Source organism: Prionailurus viverrinus, chromosome F2, assembly GCF_022837055.1.
Source record: "Prionailurus viverrinus isolate Anna chromosome F2, UM_Priviv_1.0, whole genome shotgun sequence".
Taxonomy (NCBI): Eukaryota; Metazoa; Chordata; class Mammalia; order Carnivora; family Felidae; genus Prionailurus; species Prionailurus viverrinus.
In genome coordinates this window covers 33,387,190-33,395,443 of record NC_062578.1, presented here as the reverse complement: position 1 = coordinate 33,395,443, position 8,254 = coordinate 33,387,190, and the positions used below count along the sequence as shown (strand labels likewise).

At 38.6% G+C, this 8,254-nt stretch overlaps 1 pseudogene; it reads right to left on the bottom strand.

The window, feature by feature from the left end:
• Window positions 1-7,389: 7,389 nt before the first annotated feature.
• LOC125156788 (uncharacterized) lies at window positions 7,390-7,511 on the bottom strand (annotated as a pseudogene).
• Window positions 7,512-8,254: the final 743 nt, after the last annotated feature.

Below are 8,254 nucleotides of genomic sequence, written 5' to 3'. Positions count from 1 at the left end.
GTGGAAGCGCAGAGAAGGGGCAGCGAGGGGTGGGGACCCGAGTTTAAATGGCAGGAAGTGACGTCGCGGCCCGCGGTTGCCTGGAAACGCATTTTTCTGTGGGAAGGAGGAGCGCGCCGGGAGGAGGGGGAGCGTCGCTACTGTGTTTCACACTCGCTTCCCTATGGTTGGTGAGCTGCCTCGAGGAAGGACGACTTCCCGCAGCCACCTCGGGAGAAAGCAAGGACTTCTCTGCGGCAGAAAATCACTATGCCCAGTGGCCATTAGCTTCTGAGCTGTGAAGGTGGTTGGTTTCTCCATTTGTAGAGCCGCGGGAGATCAGCTTCGGGTCCCTTATGGTCTTTGGGTATTATCTGCTGAGCGCTCTTGCCGAGCTTTAAAGTCCTTTGCAAACATTTCAGTGACTCAGACCAAGTGCTGGGTTTTATTCAATAGATTGTCCTTTTAGATTTGTAACGCAGGAAAAGCAAAATCCTGGAGTTAGGGTTTTGTCCTCATCAGTGTAATACCCCCAATTTCGAATCCAACAGAGGACCAAGGTGCCAATACCCATGCAAACGCACGAGGGTTTATTTGCAAGCTCCAGCTTGGGCCCAAGTATACCCGACACAGCGGAGCAGAGACTTGGACCCCTAGGTTAAGAGGTGTAGCAGTTTTATAGGGGCCATTGGCCAATGAGATTGTAACACACACAGAAAGTTGCATAGTCATGTCAGTCCACATGCAGGTGGCCAATTGAATTATAACTTACCCTATAGTAACCATTTGAACTAGCCTATCTGGTCAGAATGGGCGCGCAAGTTTGGCGGGCAAAAGGCGGGGTTTAAGAATTGGCATGCAAGCTTGGCGGGCAAAAGGTGGGGTTTACATTCTTTGGCGGTTAGGGGTTCTGCCTTCGTATATGAGCCGGTTTCCAGTAAGGGTGTGCTCAGCGGCTTGACTAGGGTGGGGGAGTGTCTTAAGCAATAAGTAGGTCATATGGGGGTTATACATGAGATGGTGGGTGTAGCACAAAATGGAGTTAGTCTTGCTCTGCTTGTCCAGGGGTAGGGGGTTTTTGTTAAATTCCTTGGGTCCCACAATCAGCAATCAACTTTGTAAACAGAGAAACTGAAGTGTAGTCAGGGAGGCAGTGAATTGCCAGACTCACAACTAGACCCCAGATCTCCTGCATTTAGAAGTGTTCTTAATGCCTTATCGGAATCATATACTGTGTTACTTGGACTACTTGGCGCTCATAAGTTTGTGTGCTACGGTGATAGCCCAAACCATTTATGATAAATGAGATGGCACACAGTTCTGAGTAAAAAAAAAAAAATCTTTGTCATTCGATTACACATTTTTAAAAAAAATTTTTTTTTAACGTTTTTTTTGAGACAGAGACAGAGCATGAACGGGGGAGGGGCAGAGAGAGAGGGAGACACAGAATCGGAAGCAGGCTCCAGGCTCTGAGCTGTCAGCACAGAGCCCGAGGCGGTGCTCAAACTCACGGACCGTGAGATCATGACCTGAGCCGAAGTCAGACGCTTAATCGACCAAGCCACCCAGACGCCCCGCGATTACACATTTTTGAGAATCAGGTCTAAATTTTAAATGAGTTTTTTTTTTCACACTTGGAATAAATGCTCAATATATACCAGGTGAATGGAAATTCTATATGACAATAATTAAGAAGGCTTCATGCAAGATTTTACTTAATTTAAAATAACAATAAGCTAGCAAAAGCGGCTCACTAAAATGAAGTGAAATATTCAGACAGCAACATTAACAAGTAAAACTATACAGACCCAAAATGAAGTGAAATATTCAGACAGCAACATTAACAAGTAAAACTATACAGACCATTTATAATAAAAAATTTGTTTCCTTTTCATAGGTACAGAGCTTTATTTTTTTAACATTTATTCATTTTTGAAAGTGAGAGAGACAGAGCATGAGCGGGGGAGGGGCAGAGAGAGAGGGAGACACAGAATCAGAAGCAGACTCCAGGCTCTGAGCTGTCAGTACAGGGCCCAACTCGGGGCTCAAACTCACAGACTGAGAGATCATGACCTGAGCTGAAGTCTGACGCTTAACCGACTGAGCCACCCAGGCACCCCCATAGGTAGAGAGCTTTATTAATAACCAGATAGTCTTCATTTTAAGCCAAAAATCCAAGAAATCTATAAGCAAAATGTGAAATTAAAAATCTGAAGTAAAACATGAAAACTGCAACTAAAAAAAGTTGAACAATTTTTCTGAAAACAGCTTTTCCTGTGGATTTGGCATTAGCAAAATCAAAGACAAATTTTGCAAATTGATTTTATTAATAGAATTAAACACTATAGTGCTTACTAAGAAGGTTTTACTTTTAATTTGAAGAGGGAACATTCTGCCATAGATGCTGGGATGGGAATTGATAAAAAACAAAATTATTGTAATAAAAAAAAATCCCTTACATTTATGTTGTGCTTTAGTCAGCTAAGGGTGCCATAACAAAAATAGTGTAGTAATTCTCACAGTTCTGAAGCCTGGGAAGTTCAAGATCAAGGTGACAACATGGTCAGGTTCTAGTGAGAGCTCTCTTACTGGCTTACAGACTTTCTCTCCATGTCCTCACAAGGCAGAGACAGAAAGAGCTAGAAAGATCTCTAATGTCTCTTACAAGAACCCTAATTCCATCCTGAGGGCCCTACTATCATGACCTCATCTAAACCTAATACCTTCCAAAGTCTCCCTCCTCAAATACCATCATACTGGGGATTCAGGCTTTAACATATGAATTTGGGGAAGACACAATTCATTCCATAGCATGGAGTACCGCTTCATAAAAGCTATTTTGGAGCAGAGTAGCGCAGCGGAAGCGTGCTGGGCCCATAAAAGCTATTTTGGTAATTTTGAAAATTGTGTGTTTTTTATTTCAGTTTTTAAAGGTTTTTTAAAAAGCAATTATTATACTGTTAATGATGCTAATAAGTCACTTTATGATAGGAAAAAATAGGATAAAACAGGCAGAAAGGGAAATAATTAGGACCTGAGGTCCCTGGGTGGGGAAAAACACATATTTTGGAACAATGCTGGGAGTGTCAGACCACAGCAAACCCCCTCACGCTTAAGGTTCCTCTTAAGAAAGTAACAGACCACACTTACTCCCCTTCAGGCTTCCCCCAGGAATTTGACAAAAGACCTAATTGAAAATAAGTAGTAGACCATGAAACATATGACCCACAAGGAATGATATGGCCATAGACCACCCCTCATAGAATGGAAACAAGTCAATCAGTAATGGACAACCCAGCACCTAGAATTGTCCAGCCAATAAGGGAGAAGGAACCTGAGAAGGAACAAGTGGGAAGGGAAGGAGGTTGACCCGAACCTTATAAAACAAGGACCCTTGCCTATAGTCTTTGGTCATTCACTTTGAATGTCCCCTCTCTGTAAAAAGAGACTTCCTACTACTCTTACTTTCTGATCTTATACTCTAATAAACTTTTGCCTGTTGCTTATTTTGTGTCCACCTCTTCATTCTTCAAAGAGGAGAGACAACGAACCCCGGGTATTGAGGTGAAAAAAAAAAATCCTGCAACAACTTGAAATTTATTTTGCAGTGCTTTTGTAGTTTTCAGAGTAAATTTTTCCTTTGTTTAAATAAGCTGGGGTTCAACTAGAAAATATTCACAAATCAGCCATTTCAATTAGTCTTCAAAATGTTATGTCTGTTAGAGAAGCTAAAATTCACTTATACCACTTGTTCCCAAACTTTACTGAGAAAAATCATCTATGGTATTTGTTAAAAATGCAGACTGTTGGATCCAAACCTCAGAGATGAAATCAGTATTGATATGAGAATTTGACTTGGAGATCTGCAGGTTTTGGTTTCAGGTAATTCTCACACACCTGGTGAAATACACTTTGTGAAAAAATGAATAACACCATAAAAAATAAGGAAATTATCCTTTTCCCTAAAAACAGCTAAAAATCAAAGGCTGATAATACAAAAGTCTTCTTATTTTTTTGAAATTTCTGCTAATGAAACTTTAAGAAACATGAAGTTAAAAAATCAAAATACAAATAATCATTAAGAGGGGTGCCTGGTTGGCTCAGTCGATAGAACATACAACTCTTGATCTCAGGGTTATGAGTTTGAGCCCCCTGTCGGGTATAGAGATTACCTAAAAAATAAAATCTTTAAAAAAAAAAAAGGAGAAAAAAAACCCCAAATGTGCAGAATTGTGTCATAATATGGTAGTTAAATATTTAAGAAAATCAAACCAAGTTTTAAATTTTTTAAAGATTTTTTTTTATTTAAAAAAAATTTTTTTAATTTAACTGAGCCATCCAGGCGCCCCAAAGATTTTTTATTTTTAAGTAATCTCTACACCCAGTGTGGGGTCAAACACATAACCTCAAGACCAGGAGTCCCATCCCTCAACCAAATTTTATTCTGGTCACTGGTGATGGCATACTGATTTTTAAATGCATGAGCCTATTTAGTGGTCATGATTGGTTATAACTTCCAACTCTCAGGTCTCCTGGAAAGTAACAAACTTCCATTGAAAGGCTGCCTTCATCAGCTTTATTTCTCCCTTACTTAATCTGTTCTGAGTTAGTAAGAATAAAATTTGGCTTCTTATTTTTCCTTTCCAAACTTCGCAACACACAAACATCTATCTTCTGTATTTTCTAGGTAAAATAAGCAAACAAACAAAACAATACTACCAAAAAACAACAAACTTAGTTAAAAAATATGTTTCAAGGATTATGAATCCCCTCATTATGATAAACATATTCTTTGTCCATCTAAAACCTGCATGTTACAAAATAGGATAAGTAATGTAAAGACCTTGTCTTCACAAGCTTGTGCCCTATAAGTAGAAACAAGAAATGCCAAGTACATTTAAACATATATAGAAATAGAATTCACACAGATTTGAGACAATTTAAATTTTATATGGTGACTTGTATTCTACCATACTGCCCTATCAAGGCAGTTTACAGAAAGAGCACATGTATCAAAAATATGGGATGACATTAAAAGAAACAAAAAGAATTGCCTCCAAAGCTCCTTGAAGAGTGGTATTAAGAATTCTAATTCTCAGGGTGCCTGGGTGGTTCAGTTGGTTAAGCGTCAACTTCAGCTCAGATCAGTCTGTGGGTTTGAGCCCCACATGAGCTCTATGCTGGCTGCTCAGAGCCTGGAGCCTGCTTCAGATTCTGTGTCTCCCTCTCTCTCTCCCCCTCCCCTGCTCACACTCTGTCTGTCTCTCACTCTCTCTCAAAAATAAACATTAAAAAATTTTTTTAAGAAAAAAAATTTAAAAAATAAAGACTTCTAAAAAAGTTAATGCTTATGATCTGATATGTGGGGTCTGAATTTCAACCATACATGTTCAAATATAAGAATAAGAGATCCAAGTTTGTTATAACAAAGTATAATTCAACTAGTATACACTGCAAACTTCTATTATACATTAACAGTGCTCTAACTGCTCTTGTAGATAAAAAGGGAAGGCAAATAGGGTCAAACATTTACTGAAACTGAATGTCATTTATACCTTCCTGAAAAATCAAGTTGCTTAGCAACCCTCTTCCTTGGAAACATGGTTGATAATACCATTTCTTTGAAGTTTTAGTAAGATAAAAATGCTTATCACTAAACTACCAAAGCTTAAGAAGACAGCTTGTCCAAATAACGAGCCATCACATAAAGGCTTCTTGATTATAATACGTTGCCTCAATTAAGACAAAAACTTATACATCTTACCCTCAGATACAGACCCTTCGGCAACTAAAACCTCATGTCAAAAGAGTGTTGAAAATTTTTGGATTTATCACCAAGAGGGACTTTTCCAAGTCAAAAGTGTTGCTATCGAAAGATAATTTCTCACCACTAATGATCCCCACATCATTCAATTCCTTGTGCAATGCCAGGACACCTATTCCCTAGAATGAAAAATAAAAGTACTCTAAATAAACAGACAAATAAGCAAATCCTTCAATATGACAAGAGGTACCCAAAAATTATCTAACCTTAAAATATGCAGCATACTATCTTCGTCTACTGCAAACTGTTTTATTTATAAAAATACACACTTACATAATTATATGTATGCCATTTTTAACAAAAATAACTTATTCAGCAAAAATGAAATTCAGTCTCATCAGCAAATATTTTCCAGCTAAGTCATGTTAGCCATGAACACTACCAAATCAAATAATATGTTCTTTTAGAATCTCTGAGAAAAAAATGCTTTGTAAAATGGAAAAAAAAGGTTAAAGTCAAAATAATACTTTTGGGAATCTTTCATCAGTCAGTGGACCATCCAATAACTTATCTGTCTTTTTCAACGTGTGGTGCACATACTACTGGTATCACACAGAATGATTGTAGCTGATACATGGTCAAGAACTTTTTCATTATAATACTTGCATGACTAATACGGATTAGGAAAAATTTTAAATAAACATAACCAGAACATCAAACTAGTGACTTATGTTATTTAAATTGTGGCTAATAAAGGGATGTAATTTTTAAAAGTAAGTTAGTTTTAAAAGTAAATAAAAACTAACAAGAAACTAAGAATTTGTGTGGTGTGAAAATGTCATGAAAATCATGATGATAAAACTTATGTGATACCGGTTTTTAAGTGTATTAGTTTATTTAGTGACCATAATCACTTATAGTTTGGTAAACATTTATCTTTTTTAAAAAAATTCTTTAATGTTTATTATTTGAGAGAGAGAGAGAGAGAGAGAGAGAGAGAGAGAGCAGGGGAGGGTAGAGAGAGAGGGAGACACAGAATTGGAAGCAGGCTCCAGGCTCTGAGCTGCCAGCACAGAGCCTGATGCAGGGCTCAAACCTACAGACTTCGAGATCATGACCTGAGCTGAAGTCAGCCGCCCAACCAACTGAACCAACCAGGCACCCCAGTAAACATTTATCTTTTAGTTGACAGGAAGAAAACCATTTTGCTCTTCTAGTCTTTTTTTCTTTTTCTTTTTGACAGGAAGTAGAATTTATTGGTGGACATGAATAAGGAGGGGGCACTGCTGAGTTCTCATGAGTGCAGAGTCCAACATTTGTCCCAAGGGGCCACGATTAGGGATGTATTTGACCCCCACCCATCTGGGATGAGCCACTTTTCAGCACCATACCTTCAAATTCTTCCACATTAAACTTAATAAAGCTTCACTCCTTAGAAATGCGGATCTTCTGGTGGCTAGGGAACTTGAAGTTGGCCTTGCATAGGGTCTCAGTCACATGTGCCTCGTTCTGCAGGTTAGTATGGATGGACATGATGACTTGGTCGATGTGGACCCTGGCCACCGCCCTAGAGCTTTCCAAAATATCCCGCATACCTGTCTGGAGCCTAGATAGCATGAAGTCAGACATCAATGTCCACTGGAAAGGCCTGTCTCCAAGGTCCCCTGGGGAACCCATACAATCAACAGGCTGCATACACTACCAAAGAGGTTACTATTTGCAGCCATTGCACCCTGGATATCCTTCTAGTCTTCAGCCAGTTGTGCATCAAGGAGAATTTGCTCTAAAAGTTCAGAATATTTATGTGGGTTATATTAGTAAACAGAGCAAGAACACAGAGCAAGATTTCATAAGCTCAATAGTATTTACAAAATAGTAGGTGATGCATGTCAGCATTGTAAACACTGGGAGCAGAAAGGGCATCCCAGGACTGTAAAAATGGACACCAATGTTGTTTACACTACTGTTCAGAAGAAAATATCTGCCAATCAGGAAGCCTCTCCACCTCAAAGATTTAAAAATAATGGGAAGAAGTGGCACAGACAGATCTTCAGTGTCCCGCCATGATCCATATACTAAGAAAACAGAATCTAAAAGTGAGACAGTTACATTACCAACAAGTACCGCAGTATGGAGATGAAAGTGAAAAACTGGCTAACAAAAATAAAGTAATCCATTCAGAGCTGTGGCAGCTACAAGGGCAGCCTATGGCAAGGTGGGTTGGGGAACAGGAGGATTCTTACACCCATGAAGTGTTAAATAATTATCTACTATGGGCAATATTGCCCTACAATAATAAAATCCTGGAAAGATTTCAAATATTCTTATGATATTTAGGCTTTAAATTTTCAAGGTTGTAAAAACAACCATCACTTTAGGATTAAATAAAAGTATATTCCAAGACTTTTATGGAATAAAAAATATCCAACTTCATTTATAAAGTACTGCTTAATTAGACTGTTGTATGAGAAGACTGCAATTTGTACACTTCTTGGAGGAAGATAATGCAAA